Source organism: Rhinatrema bivittatum, chromosome 13 (assembly GCF_901001135.1).
Source record: "Rhinatrema bivittatum chromosome 13, aRhiBiv1.1, whole genome shotgun sequence".
In the NCBI taxonomy this organism is placed as follows: Eukaryota; Metazoa; Chordata; class Amphibia; order Gymnophiona; family Rhinatrematidae; genus Rhinatrema; species Rhinatrema bivittatum.
Genome location: NC_042627.1, coordinates 64,714,383 through 64,736,016, shown reverse-complemented (window position 1 = coordinate 64,736,016; position 21,634 = coordinate 64,714,383). Strand labels below are relative to the sequence as shown.

The following is a 21,634-nucleotide window of genomic DNA, read 5'->3' as shown; positions in this document are numbered from 1 at the left end:
AGTGTTTGTGGTAGTTGTGGGTGGAACCTTGGGCCGGTGGTAGATGACCATGCCCCCGGGGGAAGATCCCGAGAGGGACCACCGGTCAGGCTCAGAGTATGGAGACAGACACACACTAGTTCTTTTATTAAACAGTATATTGAACCACCAGAGGTGGCAGTAGTGAGATGGAAGTGCCCGGCTGGGCTGTAGTCCCTCAGATACTGGAACAGTGATCCTGGATAGCTGAGCTGTAGAGAAACTGAATATAGTGAGTGGGCAGTGTATGCAGAGTTCAGGAACAGAACCCTTGATGGTTACACTCACACAATAGTCTCTTAGAAGCAGCCCAGGAGCTGGAATGAAGTAGGCCCTCGAGGAGCGAGTACCTGGTTCCAGGGAAAGCTCTGAGAGAGAGATGGTAACTCACTGATGTTGTAGGCAGTGGTGACTTCCTGGCAGAAGTTATATTCAGTAGCAGGTCCGGGAACGTGGGCCTTCGAGGAGCGAGTACCGGTTCCAGACTGCGATCTGAAAAGCAAAAGAGAAAGCAAGGCCCCCGAGGAGTGGGTACCCCTGGTAAGTCCGAGGAGGCAGAATAGCAAGGTATGCGGAGAGCGAATCCCATCCACTGATACCTGGAGGAAAGCCCTTGCTAACTCGATTCGTTAGCGATTTCAGAGACCTTAAATATCCGGTGAGGATGACGTCACCTCAGGGGAACGCCCCTGAGGTTCGCGCCACTGCTGGTACTTGAGTCGGGGCTGCGCCACGCGTGCACCCTTAGGCTGCTGGGAAACATGGCGGAGTGCAGCGTCTAGCTGGTCCGGGAATGGCAAGATGACGCCGCGGCAGCCAAACTTCCAACAGGCAAAGAGGGAGTCGCCAAAGAGGTAAGGTGGGCGTAGTGGAGACGTCGGGCAGCGACGGTCGCAACACTACTGCTTACCTATGCAAAAATTAAAGTACAAAAAGCATAAAATACAAAAAAACATAAAGTATAAAAAATATATAAATGGGACAGAACATGTTAAATAACACGTGTATAAACCATATAAATGTACTGAACTTATAAACATAAATAAAAACATATAAATGTGAACGATGTCAATCATTTATGATGAAAACGGGGGGCGGGGAGGGAAGGAAGAAAGGGGAAAAGGAAAAAAGGAGGGAGGAAAGTAGGATGGAAGGAAGGGAGGAAAGGGGAAAGCTAGGGACAGGAGCAGATAGGAAAGGGGAAGGGGAGTGGGAGGGAAAGGAGGGGAAGAGAAGGACAGCAGGAAAAGAGAGTGGGGGAGGAAAGGGAAGGGAAGGGAGGGGCAAAAAAACAATACTGAGAAACTTCACATAAAGAAAATACTGACAGCGGGAAGAAGGAATCAGATAACTCAGTCTGTGTGTGGATGTAAGGGAATAGGGGCCAAGAGAAGAAAAAGGGGGGGAGGGAAAAGAAGGAGGAAAAGAAAAGCAACTCAGACAAAGAAAGTCATAAAAGAGCCACCTACTGCAAGTGTCAGCAATGATTAACGCGGGAGCAGGTAAACACGTCCAGGTGTTGTAAAAAAAAAAAAAAAAGCAAAGGACGTGCAGAAGGCAAACTGGGTGGAGAAAAAGGGGAAGAAAAGAGCTTGAAAGCCACAGAACCTGTGCTGAAGGAGCAGTACCTGGCAGGAGAAAGCACCAGAGCATTGCGCAGAGCTGTGCAAGAGGAGGAAACCGAAAAAAGAAAAAAACCCATAGGGAAACGGTTCTGTAAAAAATAATAAGAAAGTGAGATAACAAGAGGAAAAGAGACGAGATACGGAGAGGTCCCGCCAAAGGCAGGGCCCGAATACATGAAAACATCCCTTTCCAACGCCGTAAAATGGCGTGCGCACAAGTTCCCAAACAGTTTTAAAATAGAAACGGCTTGAGGGCCAAAAGGAATTTACATTATAGAAGGGAAGTCCGAAGAACGAAGACAACTGTGAAACAAGGAAGAGAACGTTTATTACAAAGACAGAGCTGCCAAGAAGGAGCAGCAAGATAAGATAAAACTTGCGTAAACCAGTGGTGTCCCCGCAGGGCCGTCCCAGCGGCGTTTTGCCGGCGTTTACATAAGGGGTGGGGAATATTGGCTCGCGCGAGATTCAGAAGCCCGGAATGAAAAAATGGGCAGAGTGAGAACTATTGATCGCTTAAAACCAAAACAGCATTTAAAAGAAGAAAAGGGATCTAAAAAAACAATTCAAAGGAAGGTTATCTACATTAAAAAAATTATCAAAAGGGAGAAAAAAAAAAAAAGGGGAACGTGAGTGAGGAGACCCTAAGACAGAACATGGAGGGGACGGAAGAAGAAAGGGTGAACAATGGGGGGGGGGGGGGGGGGGGGGGGGGAGGGGGCGAGGAGGGAGGGAAAGGAAAGGAGTAGGAGTGTTGCGATCGTCGCTGCCCGATGTCTCCACTACGCCCACCTTACCGCACTGGCGATTCCCTATTTGCCTGTTGGACGTTTGGCTGCCGCGGCGTCCTCTTGCCATCCTCCTCCAGCGTCCCCGGACAGGCTCGACGCTGCTCACCGCCATGTTTCCCCAGAGCCTAAGGGCGCGCGCGTGGCGCGGCCCCGACTGAAGTACCAGCAGTGGCGCGAACCTCAGGGGCGTCCCCCTGAGATGACATCATCCGCACCAGATATTTAAGGTCTCTGCAATCACTAATGAATCGAGTTAGCACGGGTCACTCTACCTAAGCTATTCTGCCTCCTCGGACTTACCAGGGGTACCTACTCCTCGGGGACCTTGCTTTCTCTTTTGCTTTGCAGATCAGTCTGGAACCGGTACTCGCTCCTCGAGGGCCCTCGTTCTCGGACTTGCTACTGAATACCACTTCTGCCAGGAAGTCATCGCTGCCTACAACATCAGTGAGTTACCTTCTCTCTCTGAGCGTTCCCTGGAACCAGGTACTCGCTCCTCGAGGGCCTACTCTTTCCAGCTCCTGGGCTACTTCCAAGGAACTATTGTGTGAGTGTTACCATCAAGAGTTCTGTTCCTGAACTCTGCATACCCTGCCCACTCACTATGTCCAGTTTCTCTACAGCTCAGCTATCCAGGATCGCTGTTCCAGTATCTGAGGGACTACAGCCCAGCCGGGCACTTCAGCTCACTACTGCGACCTCTGGTGGTTCAATATACTGCTTAATAAAAGAACTAGTGTGTGTCTGTCTCCATACTCTGAGCCTGACCGGTGGTCCCTCTCGGGATCTTACCCGGGGGCGTGGTCATCTGCTACCGGCCCAATTATCCACCCACAACTACCACAAACACTAACAAGGAGGGAGAGAAAAAGGATGGAGGCAAAGAAGAGGGAGGGGAGGGCAAGGGATGGGAGGGGAGGGGGGAAGGGGTAGGGGAGAAGAAAAGGGGGAAGGGGGAGGGGAAGCGGGAAAAGAGGGGACTGAAGTGAACTAGAAGGGAATCTGGAGGGAACTAAAAGAGCACAGACCCCTGAATATCACGGTTAAGACTAGCGGGATGAGACGTGTTGAGATTAAAAATCCACCACTGTTCACGTTTCAATAGCCACGCATTGAGGCCACCTCCCCAGGTGCGTGGGGAAGGGACCTCAATTGCAAAGAAACGCAGATCTTCAAGCTGATGATGAGAATAAGACCAGTGTGAAACCAGCGGGGCTTCCTTGCGAAGATTGTGAATACAGCTCATATGCTGAAAAACTCGGGTCTTCAGGGCACGCATAGTCTTCCCAACATATAACAATGGGCAGGGACATAATATAATGCACACTACACCAGTAGTGTTGCAGTTAGAAGAATGTCGGATCGGAAGGAGTTGGCCAGAAACTGGATGAACAAACTACTGGATATTTGGAGAGAAAGGACAAGCAGCACAGGACCCACACGGGACACGGCCCAAAAAATTGGCAACTACAGACTGTGTAACTCAGAGGAAATAAGTATATCTTTAAGATTACGGCCACGAGCAAATGAAAAACGGAGGGGGAGGGGTCATGGAACAACAGGTGTGGTGAAAGGATGTGCCAAATAGAGTAAAAATTATACAAATCCATGCAAATAATATGCTTCACTGCAGTCTATGAGGAAAGGCTGAAGAGGTTAGGGCTGTTCAGCTTGGAGAAGAGACGGCTGAGGGGGGATATGATAGAGGTCTTTAAGATCATGAGAGGTCTTGAACAAGTAGATGTGAATCGGTTATTTACACTTTTGAATAATAGAAGGACTAGGGGGCATTCCATGAAGTTAGCAAGTAGCACATTTAAGACTAATCGGAGAAAATTCTTTTTCACTCAGCGCACAATAAAGCTCTGGAATTTGTTGCCAGAGGATGTGGTTAGTGCAGGTAGTGTAGCTGGGTTTAAAAAAGGTTTGGATAAGTTCTTGGAGAAGTCCATTAACGGCTATTAATCAAGTTTAATTAGGGAATAGCCACTGCTATTAATTGCATATGGGATCTTCTTAGTTTTGGGGTAATTGCCAGATTCTTGTGGCCTGGTTTGGCCTCTGTTGGAAACAGGATGCTGGGCTTGATGGACCCTTGGTGTGACCCAGCATGGCAATTTCTTATTTCTTATGTATTTTTTTATTGTATTTTTTTAGGTATGAATGTCCAAAAAGATCCTTTGAAGGGAAGAATTTTGTTTAAGGCTATGATTAAAGTCAATATTTTTTTTGTGGTACGAAGGCAGTCTCAGATAGAAGCCTGCCAGGTGTGACCTGCTAGCTGACCTTTACTGACAGGGTTATGCATTGAACTTGGCGTTCTAGATCAGTGGGGTAGCAAGTGATTAACAGGAGATAAATATATGGGGAACTTCCCTACAGACGTGTAGAGCGCACTCTTCACCGAAGCTTCCCAATTAAAGGTGTAATCTTCCAACCCTGTTACACGCATGCAGCGGGGAGGCATTCCAGGGGTGGAGCTGGGACTTACACGTCTACTTTTCGATTTTATAAAGTATGCGCGTTGCTATCCAGCGTAAGTTACACCCTCCGTAGAGCACTTTATGCATACGCTTGAGGATTTTCAAAGTGAATGTAATCTGGCTTTCAACATACTCGGTAAAAGTCTGCATGCACAATGTACAGGTAGACTTCACTGCTATGTGGACTGCTGTAACATTACCCTCTACGAGACTCGTGCGGTAGGGACCAAAAAAAAAAGCTTTTTGCTATTAAATCACTGCTTTATTACAATGGCGGAGTTTAAAACTTTGCAGGATGGGGACTGATGGAGAATGAGTAGGGAAGAGGGGAGAGACGAATACTATTACTCATTCTGAGATCACAGCTATTAATCCCCAAGATTAGTTCTATTTTTTTATATTTCCCTGCACAATTTTTATTAATCAAAAGGCTATTTTGAGTCGTACTTTGATGTAACTTTTCATCAATATTTAAGTTACCTATTCTTCCTCTTCCCAGGCATTTGTGAGTCTCTGCATGTAGACGCGTCTCCTCACGTAACTTTCTTGACCTTTGCTACTGCTGCGTGGCGAGGTGCTTAAAGCTATCGGTGGTTACTAAGGTGATGGAAGGAGGGGCAAAGATATTCAGAGATCTGAACATTCATCCAGGATTTACTCGCCATGTACTGCCTCCATCCACCCCTAAACATTTTTAATGGGGGGGAGGGGACCATGGTGACTGCATTTCTTCCTTAATAAGTGTAGACCCCTCCTACACCAGTGCAGCCCGTTCTCCTCTCTCCACCTGGTGGAATTCTCTCTCTCCTGTCCCACTCCCTTCTTCCTTCCCCCACCCAATGCTGGTGCAGTCCCCTCTCCTCCCCCAGTGATGCCCCCCATCCCACAGCCATTTTTTTCCTCTCTTTCCTTCTCCACGCCTTCTTCCTCTCTTTCCACCCAGGTGCAGACCTCTTCTCCATTCCGTTCACTTGGCCTTCTCACTTTCTTCCCTTTCCTCCATTCCCTACTCCCCCCAGCCCTACTAGAGCGTTCTCTCTCCTCCTGCTACTATTTCCCAGGCCTTGATGGGAGCTGAAGAAGCTTTCCATTCACCCTTCCCCGTCAGACCCCTGCCCTAACTGGAGCCAAAGAAAACATTGTCGCTAGTTCTTGGGTCCTGATAGAGAGCTGAAGATAACACTGCAGGCTCCTGGGCCCTGATCATGGGCTGAAGACGCTGCGCTTCCTGCTTCCAGGGCTTTCTTGCCAGCTGCAAAACTTCACTTGCCCTAGCTGAAACTATGATGATATCGAGGGGACCTTCATTTTCAGTTTTTATTTTGTTAAATTTTCCTGGGAATTTATCAGGATTTATTATGACAAGAAGAAAACTCAGAGAAAATCAGTGAAAAATGTGACTCATTATTTTTGTGGGTAAATATCAGAGTTTATTGTAGTGGACGGAAAGCCTGGACAATAAAAGAATATTGAGCAGATTTTCCCACTCACCCATATCCCTATCTCTCCCCCCGTCCCCTGCCTAGCATGTCCCTTTCTCTCCCCACAGCATTCCTCCTTGCTCGTGGTGGCTCCTGGCTTCTCCTCTCTCCTTCAGCAGCAGCTCTGCAGCTCTGCACTTCTGCTTTTGTGCGGGGCCAGGGCGCCCGCCAGGAAATGCTTCTGTTGTGCACAGCCTGCTTCAAATGCTGCACCGGCAGCACCAAGCAGCGGGCACCTTGGCTGCCTGGGACGGTGAGGGGAAGGCGGGACTTGAAATGCCGCATCAGCGGCACTGGTGGGCGAGCACTGTTGCTGGGGGGGGGGGGGGGGGGGTTTGAAATGCCGCAGGTGCAATGGCCTAAAATTAGGGTGAAAATTTATTTAAACTGATTGTCACATTTGGAAAAATTCTGGAATTTATGGGTGAAAATCAGTTTAAACTGAAAACAAATGACCATAAAGATATCCTAGTGAATGAACTCAAAAAGGTCATGGATTTTCTGGAAAGCTGGGCTGGGGCCTGGCTGTGGGAGGAGGAGAGGTAGAGAAGGATGGGGGGTGGGTAGAATGCAAAGGATACTGACGAGGCTGAAATATGGCTGATCACTATAGCTCAGCTTTGCAAAGAACAAGGCAAAGCGTGCTGGTGCTGCACTTGAAGATAAAGACTTTTCCTTGCCTAATAAAAAGTATGGATATACCCATTGGGGTAATTTTAAAAGGTTGCGCGCGGGCTACCCGGCGCACATGTATCCTGGACTGGCCACTGTTGGAAACAGGATGCTGGGCTTGATGGACCCTTGGTCTGACCCAGTATGGCATGTTCTTATGTTCTAAATCACCTGGACCAGATGATATACACCCAAGGGTTCTGAAAGAATTCAAAAATCATCCGAGTACCTTAAGACTGGAAGGTGGCCAACATAACACAGATATATAAAAAGGGCTCCAGAGGAGATGCGAGAAACTAGAGATCAGTGAGTCTGACTTCAGTGCCAGGAAAATAGTGGAAACTATTATAAAGACTAAAATCACAGAACATACAGATAGACATGATTTAATGGGACACAGCCAGCATGGACTTTCCCAAGGGAAGTCTTTCCTCACAAATTTGCTACATTAGTTAGTGTAGCTAAAGGTGAACCAGCAGACATGGTGTATTTGGCTTTTCAGAAGGCATTCGACAAAGTCCCTCATGAGAGGCTTCTAAGAAAACTAAAAAGTCATGGGATAGAGGTGATGTCTTTTTGTGGATTGCAAACTGGTTAAAAGACAGGAAATAGACAGAAGGATTAAATGATCTGTACTTGGACCAGTGCTTTTTAATATATTTATAAATGATCTGGAATGGGGCACGATGAATGAGATGATCAGATTTGCAGATGACAAAATTATTCAATCACAAGTGGATTGTGATAAATTGTAGGATGAGCTTGCGAGACTGAAAGACTGGGCGTCAAAAAAGCAAACAGTATGTTAGGAATTATTAGGAAGAGAATGGCAAATAAAATGCCTCTCTATTGCTCCATGAAGAGACTGCATCTTGAATACTGTTTGCTATTCTGGTTGCCGCATCTCAAAAAAGATATAATTGAACCATAGAAGGGTGACCAAAATGATAAAGGGCATGGAACAGCTAACAGCTAAAGAGGTTAGGGCTGTTCAGCTTGGAGAAAAGACGGCTGAGGGGGAATATGATAGAGGTCTATCTTGAACAGATAAATGTGAAACAGTTATTTACTCTTTCGGATAATACAAGGACAAAAGGTTACTCCATGAAGTTAGCAAGTAGCACATTTAAAAATCGGAGAAAATTCTTTTTCACTCAAAGCACAATTAAGCTTCCAGAGGATGTGGTTAAAGCAGTTAGAGTAGCTGAGTTTAAAAAAGGTTTGGATAGTTCCTGGAGAAGTCCATAAACTGCTATTAATCAATAGGGAATAGCCATTGCTTGTTCCTGGCATTAATAGCATGGGATCTATTTATTTATTTATTTATTTAACAGTTTTATATACCGAAATTCTTGTAAGGGTTTACAAATCAGTTCGGTTTACATTGAACAGAAACAGTGCTTCAGTAAATGAAAGCAATTACATTGAACATTGACAGAGCTTCAAATGTGGAACAATTACAAAGAACTAAAATAAAATATCTTATTAACCAAAAACAAGCAGAATAACATTTAACATTTGTACAGAAAACAATGTCTCATAGAGCATAAATATAATACATATGTGATCGCAGAGGCTTAGGTCTTGGACTGAGCAACAGAAAACTAGGGGTTGACGCTAAGGTATAGCACCAAACTGAAATCTTGGAACAGAGGGGCATAAGGGTGTCACTGTACAAATATAATAAACGGCTATATATATATACTATATAATATATATATATATAATATAATATATTATATATAATATATTATATTATATTATAATATAATATAATATATATAATATATATATATATATAATATATATATTATATTATAATATATATAATATATTATATATAATATAATATAATAAACTGTACAAATATAATAAACGGCTAGTGGAGTGAGGATTAGGTATGTGTTAGGTATGTGTTAGGTATGTGTTAGGTATTAGGATTAAATATATTAGGTATATTTAATGTTTGGGTACTTGCCAGGTACTTATGACCTGGCATGGCCACGGTTGGAAGCAGGATACTGCGCTTAATGGACCCTTGGTCTGACCCAGAATGGCATATTCTATGTTCTTATGTTATGTAAGGCTTTTTTCTCAATTTGTCTATATTGGAAAAATGCTTAGTACATACGTTTGTTTGTTTGTTTGTTATGTTCTTATGTTATGTAAGGCTTTTTTCTCAATTTGTCTATATTGGAAAAATGCTTAGTACATGTTTGTTTGTTTGTTTGTTATGTTCTTATGTTATGTAAGGCTTTTTTCTCAATTTGTCTATATTGGAAAAATGCTTAGTACATACGTTTGTTTGTTTGTTTGTTTTTTCAGATTATTGTCTCCAGATAGGTTTGTTTTGCACACAGCATAATAGTAACAAACCTTATTCTTAAGCCAGGGTACAATGTCAGTCTCTCAAACTTACTACTACTGCTGCTCTTAATACTTGCATTCGGCTAATAAGTAAGACAGCTTCATTGTGGATCCCATAGGGTGTAACATTTCATTTCTTCAAATCTATAAACTACTTAATTTTGTCCATAACATCCAAAGCAGTACACATCAAATAAAATAAAACATACATAAAATCATAACACGGTTTCTGTAATACGTACACAAAACCTATCAAGAAACACATGTAAGTTCTTTTTAATCAGGCTGGTGGCGCCTGTTTCCTTCTGCTTGGTCTCAGATTGCATCTCTAGGCACTTGATCCTTCTGGCTCGCCTTGGGTAGTGCAGAACAGTCAGTTGGTACTGACACTTCTCTCAGCAATGCCATTCTCGTGCAAGGTAAGCCTTGACTTACTTTATAAAACGGATCTTATTATATTTTACAAAAGAAGAGGATGCGAGGGGGGGGGGGGGAAGGAATGTGAAGCTCCCTGAGACCGAGGTATGGTAATTAAATATCACGAAATGACAAACTTCAGCATAGCTTCCTTTTCATATGTGATGCTGCACTTTTCTTATCTTCCGGGTTAAAATGCAATCTTAAAAGCAAGCGAGGAGAGGAATAGCGAGAGGTGTTTTTATGACTTGACTTGTTGCTGCGGAAATCGGGCCGTTCCCCTTTAAGAGCGGGCCTGGAGCACGTTACTCATTTTTGGGCGTCGCGAGGTGGCGGCAGGCCGGGGGGGGGCTGAGCTGCGTGTCCTGGGGGCCGGCGCCGGGGAGCGTTAGAGGCGGCGTATTTTCGCCGCCACATCCGCAGCCTCCCGACGGCGAGAGTGCGGCAGCAGGACCGGCAGCGCTGCGGTGAGCGACGGAGAGCGCACCGAGGTAAAAGGAGAAGGAATACGCGCGCCGTGGGCCCGAGGTGATGGGGGAAGCTGCGCTATCGCTTTCCTTGCTTGGGGAAGAAGCGCATTAAGACCCCGAGGCTGCGGCGCGAGTGCAGGCCTCATCGGGCGGCTGACGTCACAGGTCACGGAAGTGACAGAGGCAGCCATATTTGTAGTCCTTTAAAGGACTACAAAAGTCCGAGGCCCACGACTTAATCTGGAATAGGAGAGAGTCACGAGGCGGGAGCGGGCTCATTTTAAAGGGTTTAACGAGATTTTTTTGTTTATGTCGGTTGTGAGATACTCGAGCGGGATAGATATTAGGTTTGGTCTCCCGTTAAAAACATTCCTTATAGATCTGCATTGAAATGGTGAAAAGTAGTTACAGATCTCGTTTAAGTTACGTTTTCTCGGGAAAGACAATTATTTAATTCAGTGATTCCAAACCTTTTGTGTGTGGTGGCAAACCCAGTACAGGGTTCACTTCCTCATGACACACCACCATCTTCACCATCATCATCTGCTCTTCCCTCTCCTTCCACCTCTAGCATCATCACCTTCCCTTTCCTGCTGCCCCCTGGTATCATCACGCCCCTTTTCCTTTCCACCCCTGAAACCCTCACCTTCCATCTTTCTCCAATCCCAGGACATCATTATTACCTTATCGTTCCTTTCCTCTTCCCCACCCTCTGACTGCTCCCCCTCTACCATCACCTTCTTTTCCTTTTTGCAGGCATCATCACTTTCTCTTCTCTTGCAGCCACCCTGGCATCATCAAAACTTTACTCTCCCTCCACCCTTCTGGCATCATCACCACCTACTCATCACTCTCCCTCCACCTTTTGGCATCATCACCATCTTCTCTTCCCGCTCCCTTTCCCTACAACCTTCTAGCATTATCACCATCTTTTCTTGCCCTTCACCCATATGGCATCGTAAGCATCTTCTCTTCCCTCTCCCTCCACCCTTCTTTCCTCTCCCTCTCCTTCCAGTCTTCTGGCATCCTCATCACCTTCTCTTCCCTCTCCCTTTCCCTCCACCCTTTTGGCATCATTACCATATTCTCTTTCTTCTCTCCCGACATCATCACCTTCTTTTCTTCCTTCTTGCTCAACCCTTCTGGAATAATCACTACCTTCCTTCTCCCTCCACTCTTCTGGCATCGTCACCACCTTCTCTTTCCTCTCCCATCACCCTTCTGGCATTATCATCACCTTCTCTTCCCTCTCACTTGACATCATTATAGTAATAATAGGGAGCTCTAAATATAAGCATATTACTCCAATCTTAAAGGCTCTGCATTGACTTCCTCTTGTCTTCCGTATCAAGTATAGGATCTTAACAATTATTCTTCATGCCTTAAAAGTGATATGCCTTTTTTTGATTAATTTACTTCTAAATCTCTGTTGTCCGGTTAGAAATTTGAGATCCGAAGGGTGGTGCCTTCTAGACATACACAGTCATAAGGACATTGATCTATCTGAATCCAGGGAGCAGATGCTCTCGGTTGTAGATGCGCACTTATGGAATCAACTGCCCTTTGAAAGCAAGAATGCAATAAAATGTTTAAAAAGCAATTAAAGGACCATCTAATTAGTTCACCTTTTAATTAGGAGCATTATATGAGGGATTGCTGATTATGTTTTAAGTGTTTTGTTTTTTATTTTTGTATAAAATGTATGCGATTTTATTAATATGAATTTTGGAAGCTGCAAAGAATATTGGATTGCGCAGCCTACCAGACTATTAAATGAGTAAAAATGTAAACAAATGACCATCTTCCCTCACTGCAACTCCTGTCCCTCTACCCCCCTGGCATCATCACCACTTCCTCTCTCCACCCACCCCCACCCCCCTGCATCATCATCATTTTCTCTTTCTTTCCCTCTCCCTCCACCCTTCCAGCATCATCATCACCTCCTTCTCTTCCCTCTCTCCTGGCATCATCCCTTTCTTCCCATCCCTCTCCCTCCACCCCTCAAGGCACCATCATCATCTTAATCCTCCCTCTCCCACTACCCCCTTGGTACATCATCACCTTCTTTGTCCCTCCGCCCAGCTCCTCCAACACTTGTCATCTTCACCTTCCCTCTTTCCCACCCCCCTGGCTACATTACCTTCCCTCTCCTCACCTCCCTGGCATCATCACCTTCTCCCCCCATGGCATATTCAGCTGTTGCTTCTTTCTCTAACCCCCCACCTCTCCACCGGAGCCGGCAGAAGTCTGAGCAGCACCTACCCTGGTGCTGCTTTCTCCTCCGCTGCCAGTTTCCCCTCTGCAGTGGGTAACAGCGCGAGGCTCGCAGGCCGGCAAGAGAGCACTAGCAGCGAGGGAAGCAGCACCAGCAGGAGCAGATAGGTGTCGCTGTCTGCCCCCCCCCCCCCTGCTGGCAGGAGGACATCCTGCAGGCCGGGAAGCAAAGAAACAAGGAAGGCCGCCCGCGCCTCCACTTTCCATATGTGGCTCTTCTTGCTGCTCCTCGGTTGGGAAACCTCTGCGTGAGACGTGGAAATTTTAGGGAGCACGATTAAGGGGCCTGTTTATTACAAACTCCCGTTAGAGCAGAGCGATTAAGGTAGTAGCAGTTATTAAGTGTTATGAAGCCTTTAGTAAACAGTAATGTGATGCGTTAGTGTTTTGGACTGTGGTGAACATCCCCAGTGGAAGTTTAAACACCCCTTTCCCCCCTTGAGAATTGCCAGAGCACTCCGTGCTCCTGTGTCACCGTGTCCCTGTCCACAAGGGATGCCAAGGGCTTCATACCCTGGTCAGGGCTGTGTTTAGGGGGGACAGACAGGCCAATTGCCCATTGCCCATTGTCCTAGCTTTGCAAGAAGCCTCCTTTGGTGAAGTATTGATGTCACTGAGACAGAGCTTCAGGACCCCTGGCAGTGACAAATTTAACTTTCTGGCTGTCCCTGTGCCTTCTCCCTACCCCCCCAAAAAATCCACGTTCAGATAGGCCACTGGGGCCAGAGACCTTTTGCCCCACACAGTGGGGGTAATTTTCAAAAGGATTTTCGTGCATCAGGTAGCGTATATTGTAGCAATTTTCAGAAGCCCAGCTACGTGTTTTAAAGTGCACTTTCATGCATAAAACCTATTGACAATTCAGTAGCTTAAATCAGCAACTTTCAAAAAGCTCATTTATGCGCATAACGTCCAGTTTTAAGCGTGCAAGTCTTTTTGGAAATTAGCCCCAGAATCAGCAGCTTGGGGAGCAGGGGCAGCTGTTAGTTAGTTTGGCTCCTCTAACCAAACAGATGTTCCCCTCTGAGTCATGAGCCGGCTGCAGGGCAGTCACCGCTGGAGCTTCTTCTGGGACCTTGATTGCTTACCCTGCCTATTGGGAAGTCAGCCCTTGGCACTGGTTGTACTGGCTCTCCACCCCCGACGCCCGCCTTCTGCACGTTCTCCAGGCTGGTGACCTGACGTTGTCCTTGCTCACGTGGGCATAGATCCCCTTGCTAGCTTTTGGGACACCTTAGTGTATGGTTTGCCTTTAAGCCATGTGAAAGTTTAAGTTTTATTTTTTTTTTTTGGGGTTGGCAGGATTACATGTGAATCTATCTATGGGAGATAGTAAAATAATGTATCTCTAGGAGACTTTTATGTGATGCTTTTTCAAATACGGAAAGCTTTCTTTTGAACCTCCCACCAGAGCTCAGACAAGAACCTTGCCTGCTGACTTTCAGAAAAAGGCTCAAGACCTGGTTGTTTAAACAGGCCCTTTCCGTAAACCACAGAGCCCCCTCAGCAGCTACAATCGATTACTCAACAATTTGTAAATATTTGATACAGTTATCCTGTTACTGCCCGCTACATCTTCCTCTTCCCAGTTACGACACCCCTGTTCATTGCAACTTCTGTCTTCTCTATACCATGTTAATAGTTAGGTTTCAACCCTGTTATTTGTAAACCGACATGATATGATATCTATCATGAATGCCGGTATAAAAAAAGCACTAAATAAACAAAATAAATAAATAAACATTTTTGTCATAAAAAATCTCAGTACAAAATAAGTTTTATAGAGATAAAATTAATAGGTAAAAAATGAATCCAATTGAATATCTGAGAGGCTGAGTGTTGGAAGGTCTGGGGATTACAGTGAGCCTCTCAGTAACATTTGTGAAATCTGAACTGAAATTATGAGAATGCCTGCATTAAACGGCTGAGGAGACGTTGAAAACTAGGACTGCAGCAGCCAGAGCGAACGTGTCGCTCTGCATGTGAGGTCAGACAGAGGGGAAAAAAACAGAGTCGGAATCCCAGCAGGCAACCTGCTAGGATCTCTTTGAGAAGGAAATCATTTCTCTTCTATTTTTTTTTTTTGTGCCCGGAATTTTTCTCCTGCGCCTCTGGGCTTCCAGGTTAGTTGGAACCGGTGCTGGGATCAGTGCTGCAAACCTGCCTGTGCAACTCTTTCTGGGATTTTCTTTTCTCCTTATTTTATATTGCCTGCTGACTCGTTCTGGAAGCCTGCATCTGTGGGCCCAGAATCCATTGATTGGGACTCCTTTCTCTGCAGCATCCCCAGCCAGCCCGATGATTGCAAGACCTGACTCAAGAATTGAGACTGGCCACCAGGCTGGCTGAAGATGTAAATCACTTCATCCAGTCCCTATGACTGATGCAGTTCCGAAGGGTAGAAAGGGAGAGGATCTAGGGTACTCTGTACTTACGTTCCTTATAGTGCTATATTTCATTTTAATTAGGCCTTGTTGCTCCTCGTAAGTTCTCTGCAAGTTCCTTATTGTCCAAGTTCTTTTTTATCATTTTGTTTTCATTGTAAGCTGCCCAAGAGGCTGTCCAAGTTCTTTATTGTTAGTTTTGTTTCATTGTAAGTTGCCCAAGAGGCGTCAGTTTTAGTTCCCTGTAAACCGGTGCGATATGTATACAGGACCATCGGTATATAAAAATAAATAAATAAATAGGGGAGAGCTACTGGCTGTGTGTATGTAAGCAGCAGCTCCGGTATCTTCTAAACTGAGTGGAGGTATAGCCTAGTGGTTAGAGCAGCGGCCTGCAAGCCAGGGTTCAAATCGCACTGCTGCTCCTTGTGACCTTGGGCAAGTCTCTGCATTCACCATTGCCTCAGGTGCAAACTTTTATCGTTGAGCCCTCTGGGGACAGGGGTTTACCTACCGTATCTGACTGCAACTCACCTTGAGCTCCAAATGAAAAGTCATGAGCTAAATCTAAACAAATAAATGGGTTTTATGTGCGAGCCAGGTGGGTTTTCAGTGTGGGCGATCATTTATAGGGAAGCAGAGGCTTCGACAATAAATGCAATGCTTATAATAGTAAGTGTAAGTAGTAATAGCTCAGTTTATTTTATTTTTTTTGATTTTAATTAAATATTCAAACTAAAATGTGGAACCATGAAGGAAACATGGAGGGTTTGTGTGGGTTTAGATAGTGGTTGGTTTTTTTTTTTTTTTTACTGCTTTTGTAGCACCCCCAAGGGACAGGAGCTCACTCCCAGTGACTTGGGATACTCTGATACTTGCTGCTAATAATACGACCCTCTGCTGACCTCTGGACCCCCTCTGAAAAGGGGGGCTGCCTCCCCTGCAATCCCATTCCTCACCCCTATAATTAGAACTGGGAGAACTCGCAGAGGCAGCTGCTCTTCCCGAGGTTGGGAGGAGAGGCTGAGCTGGAAATAGGACTGGATACATGGATTCAGGTAGGTGGACCTTGGATGTGGTGGCTTGATTAGCAGTTTCTTAAAAGCTGCAGAAGGAATTCCCAGCTGAAGAGAACAAATGCTTTTTATTTTCTTGCAGGAACCCTTCCTGTCCATCTGGAAGAACTTAGCCTCGCAGGTAAACGCAGTTTGCAGCAGCAGGAACAATGTTCCCAATGAAACCTACATCCTTATAACAGATTTTTCTCTGTTCCTTATCAGAATCTGCTCTAACGAGAGTGAACCCCGCGGTGAGCTGGGACGAATCCCCTCAGAACCGTTTTAGTAATCCTTACACAGCCTTTTCTTTCTATCCATGATTTTCCTTTTCTACACAGATGCAGCCTGCCCCGGGGGTAAAGGAACCGAGGTTGGTAAACCAGTGTGAATATTCTGTGAGTGTTCACGTTTATTGCACCCACTCACTGATTTCATATTTCTTTATCCTTACGTTCAAAAGCAATGATCTAATTCCAGCAACTGATACGGGCGCTTATCAGCAGCAAACGTGAACTCCAGAACCGTGAGTCGCTTTTGCCAGTGTAGTCCCAAGTTATTGGCGCCTGTAAATTCTGACCAGGCTTGCTTTCCGCCGCAGGTTGCGCTCGCAGGTTGGTCGGGCCTCTGGAGGGTCTCACAAAGTACGGGAGAATGACGAGGCAGCTGGAGACTTCTCGAGGCTGTGAGGATGTTCCAGGAGGTTTAGCTGTCCGCCAGCCCTCTTGCCTCTCAATAAAATAAAACTCCTCTCTAGGGCCTGCCACGGTGCGAACATTAATGTTACATTATTAACTGTAGCCTCACTGAAAAATAAAGAATAAAATACAAGCTCCCTTACTACCACTTGAGATGCATTTCCGTTGTCTTTCTCTTTATGTACTCTTTTTAATAAAGGCTAACTTCCTGAGAACTCCCAGCAGTCCATGCTTTAGACTCTGATCCAGGCTTCCAGTTTGAAGCCTGGAGTTACAGGTCCTGTGCTAAGGCAGAGTCTCACTTTATTTCTCCTCCTAGGTTTTCTGAGGTAAAAGGACACTTATAAAACATCAGAAGAGTTCTCCTTTTCTCCTAGTGCTATGTACTACAAGAGTCTCTAATACCAGCAGTCTTCCACGCTATGGGGTGTATTTACTGAGATGCATTAATTGCTATGACACTCTGCATTATTGCCCTGTGTTTCATGCGCTATTCACTAAAGTGGGTCTTCCCAAACCTGTCCTGGGGACCTCCCCCAGCCAGTTGATTTTTCAGGCTAGCCTCAATGAATCTGCACGAGATTAATTTGCATAAACAGCCTCCAGTGCCTGCACGTTTCTCTCATGCATCTGTGCTGTGGCTACCCTGAGATCCTGACTGGCTGTGAGGTTGCCCAGCACAGCCTTGGAAAGCCCCTGCACTAAGGGCTTTATACCCGTCAGAGAGCAGTGCGTTGAAGCACAGCAAGAACGTGCATTACTGCTCGCATTTAAGGCAAAAACTTGACACTGCTAGAGGTGTATTTAAAGGTTTGCCTAGTGTTTCCATTAATATGGATTTTTGCATTCATGTGATTTGCATTACATTTAAATGAGCTGATTTGCTTAATTGTGTATATTAACCAGCTCATTTAAGTTTTAATGCAGAAATCCACTTTAATTAAAAAAACATGCATTGACGCTGTTCTAATGTTTAAGTGTGAAGCACAGGTATTTAATGTGTATTAATGCAGTTTAGTAATTAGGCCCCCATATGCAGAATAATCTCATTATTTGAACCTGGCACTATGATTCAGGCTTTGGACAAATACTGCCAGGCTCTCCTGACCAGTGACGGGCTTTAATAGTCCCTTTGCTCTCAGCAATATGCTTTTCTCAAGCTGCAAACAGAAATCACTCAAAAACAGTGGTTTCTGCTTCTTACTGCAATCTCACTCATCTCTTCTGTTCCACCGTGCTGCACAGCTTTCTACTCTCCTAAGATTCAGAAAATGGCTTTTTATAGTAATTACCAGCTGGAAAACTATGCCCGATGAGTCAGAAGAAGTTAGGCTGCTGAAAACTCACTCTTAAGTGCTTAAAAATCTCCAAATTCTGCAGGTGTGGTAAGCAGTGGGACAAACTGCTAACCAACAGAAGGCGCTGCTACTGTGGAGAGCAGATCTGTTCACATCTCTCCCTCCGTCAATAGAAAACATTCTTTTCTACCTAATTCAATTACCGAAACACAAAATCAATTCGAAAACTACAAATCCAGAACACTAATGTCGGCGACATGAACACATCACACCAGCGCTCATGTTCCTTCATTGACTTCCGGTATCCCACAGAATAACTTTCAAAGTTCTCTCACTCATCCACAAATCAATCCACAACCGAGAGATGCAATGGTTTTCTGGTCAGTTCACATTTCGCACATCCAACAGACCAATTAGAAATATTCACCAAGCTAAATTAGCCGCTCATCCTCTAAAACACATCAAACACGTTTCCACTAGAGACAGATCATTCTCCATAGCTGGTATTAATATCTGGAACAATATGCCTTTGGACCTACGTCTGGAATCCTGCCACAAAACTTTCAAACAAAACCTGAAAACATGGTTGTTTGAACAAGCCTTCTCACAATGATCAACTTCTGAACTGAAATCCTACCACCCTGTATTATTATTATTACTTATCTGCTCCATTACGTATTATAGATTTAAACCATCCAGTATTATTATTATCACTTTTCTGCTCCATGTGTCTCGTCTTACCATATGTGCTCCATGTGTCTACATGTTGTTCTCCATGTGTCTCTTCTCCATTATTGCCACTTATTGACTTTAATGGGACTTTAGATTTTTCCCTTTGACAGTTAAATGTTCCTGCGTAATTTTTAAAATGACTATACTATGGTTATTATACTCTATGAAGTTAGCAAGTTATCCTTGAAACACGTTATATTTATAAAGCCTGTAGCCGTTTAATGTTCTACTGTTTAACCTGTTATATGTAAAGCCTGTTGCTAATTTATTGTTTCACTGTGAACCGAGGTGATGTATGATTACACGTACCACGGTATATAAGAACCTATAAATAAATAAAATAAAAAATAATAAAGTAACCTCCTCAATCCCAAGTGCCTGAAGGTAGTTTCATTTTAATTATATCATTCAAAAATTAAAACTTCTCAATTATAAGAATTTCTTTTGCAAGATAACTTCTAAAGTGAAAAATGACTCAAAGTTGTTAAAACAGTAGCCGATTGAGAGGTAGTGCAGAGGCAGCGGGTGAGACTAGCAGACTGGGTGTCGGAATGGCAGGTGAAATTTAATGTAGAGAAGTGCAAAAGGATACACACAGGGAAAAATATTGTCAACTCCCACTTAGGAGTCACCATCCAGGAAAAGGACCTTGGAGTCCTTGGGGACAGTTCGGTGAGAGCCTCAGCTCGGTGTGCGGCAGAGCTCAGATTGTTAGGAATGATCCCAAAAGAAAAGAAAAATAAAATTTATTTATTTATTTATTTAAGGATTTATATACCGGAGGTTCCTGTATAATATACATATCACCCCGGTTTACAATGAACAGTAACTATCGTACATATCGTGTTGCCTCTGTATCGATCCATGGGGTGACCACACCTTGAGTTTTCTGTGCATCCTGAAAAAGACAGCAGAAGTCGAAAAGGTGCAGAGGAGGGTGACAAACATGAAGAAAAGGACGGCTCGGCCCTCCAATGATGAGAGCCTAAGCAAGTTAGGAAAAGGCTGGCTGAGAGGGGACGTGCTAGAAGTTTAGTTACCTGTTCATGATTTTATAAAGACGGCTATTCGCCCTTTCACCTAATATTAAAACAAGGTGGCACGCCCTGAATCTAACAAGCAGCAGATTTAAAACGAATCATAGAAAGTGCTTTGTCACTCTGAGCAACACCAAGCTATGAAATCTGCTGGCAGCGAGGGCTTTAAAAGAGGTTTGGAGGAAAAGTCCACCGTTTTTATTTACTTATCTTCTGCTTTTCAGTACTTCAGAGCAAATAACATTCAGGTACTGCAGGTTTACCCTCTCCCCACAGGTCTTACAAGCTAAGGGCCGGATTTACTGAGGCTTTGCGCCCGTTCTGTGTCTATGGGAAAAATGCTTCCTAAACGAGGTCCCAAGTTTGTAATTGAAACACAGTAACTCCTCAAAGTTAACAAAGTTCAAGTCACAAACCCAAGATGCTTCTTGCCACTCGCAAGCCAGCCAAAAACCCAAGTTTTATATCTGGAAATTAAAGTTTTAAGGGCTTTCCCTAAGTTCTGCAGTCTAATAGACTAAAGTGGATCAGTTCCTAAGGAACCTCTGACTGCTTAAAATGATACTTTCAGCGTCCACGGGAGGAAAACTGGTGGACAGCCTCGCTTGGACCCTCAAAATCTTTTGCTCTTCTTTCTGTGAGCTTCTGGAGCCAAGGGCACTGGACAATGTAATACCGTCGTAACCCAGCCTTCTTGAAAAGGCTGCACTTTAAATCGGACGCTGCCAGTCTCCCGTGTCTGGTAGGTGATGGAGATTGAGCCAACCTTACTATCCTTCTTTCCAGATCTAGCAAACAGTTAAAAAGTGTTTAAACTTTAGTCTCAGTTAGTGAGAATTGTTACGTTAACATTTGATGAGCAACAAGAGGCACAGAGGAGGAAGGCGTGCTTCGTGGAACAAGGTCCAGCTCAGTTCACTATGGTCAGACCCACACCTCATTCAGTCTTCAGCATCATCATCTTCTCTTTAATAAGGGACAAGCGAGCTCATGGCATTAAAATAAAAAAGGAAAGTTCTATTTCTGATTAGAGTTAACTGGACAAAATTCAGAGTTAGCTATGTGAAAGGAACCTGTAGAAACTTTATAAAATATATCATAGCTTGGCTTCTGTTCTGAAGGAGAAGACCTGCAAGGTGTGAAAAGTAATGTTGGAGTTTGATTATGGCTGATTTAGAGGCTGATGTATTAATATGTGGTATTTTCCACTTGTTAGAGCGACTATTTTGCATGCAATGTTGCTAAGCTGGTAGTGAGCATCCATAGCTAATCCTTTTGTGCATTGTGATGACCAGGACCTTCAAGTGTTCTCAGCCGGGGCCCAGTGTGAACAGGTGTATGCAGGCAAAAGGGCCTTGCACCCCATGTGAGCTCTCTCTCCCCCCCAAAATGGATGCCGATGGCCTAATGTTCGAGTACCTTCCTATGAAGTCATTTTTTCACTCCTGTTTTTGCGAAATCTCACAATCATGAACTGCTTTGCATGATCTTGTTGTTGCGAGATCAACAATCTGTGCGTAGCAGACTTTGCAAAAAGATTACTAATACAAAAGTCAAGTTTTAAGAAAAAATTTTGCAGACGGGGTTTTCATGTAAAACACATGGAGGACGTCTGTTGTTTAGTGCTTTTGTGCATTTCAGGGAGTTTTGTGCAACCATGCTTGTAAAAAAAAGCTGGTAGTTTAGTACATCAGCCTCTTCGTATGTAAAGCTTCCTTACCATGGGTCTGGTACAGATATACTTTAAAGATTAAAATACTTAGGGCCTGATTTACCAAGGTTTTCTGTGTTTATGGGAAAAATGCTTAATAAATGTGGCCCTTAGTTGGGAT

General features: G+C 44.5%; 1 protein-coding gene across 17 annotated transcripts in view; it reads left to right on the top strand.

Moving 5' to 3' along the window:
* Positions 1–9,730: 9,730 nt before the first annotated feature.
* Positions 9,731–21,634, top strand: part of PPIP5K1 (diphosphoinositol pentakisphosphate kinase 1) — a 149,781-nt gene continuing 137,877 nt past the window's right edge. For 9 of the 17 annotated variants that reach the window (XM_029574303.1, XM_029574314.1, XM_029574313.1 and 6 more), the window contains exon 1: positions 9,733–9,856. The gene's annotated coding sequence lies outside the window, so the exon portion shown is untranslated. Of the gene's footprint in view, positions 9,857–10,011; positions 10,346–21,634 lie in introns of those variants that run through there. The other 8 variants (XM_029574315.1, XM_029574311.1, XM_029574316.1 and 5 more) reach the window with 4 other exon arrangements.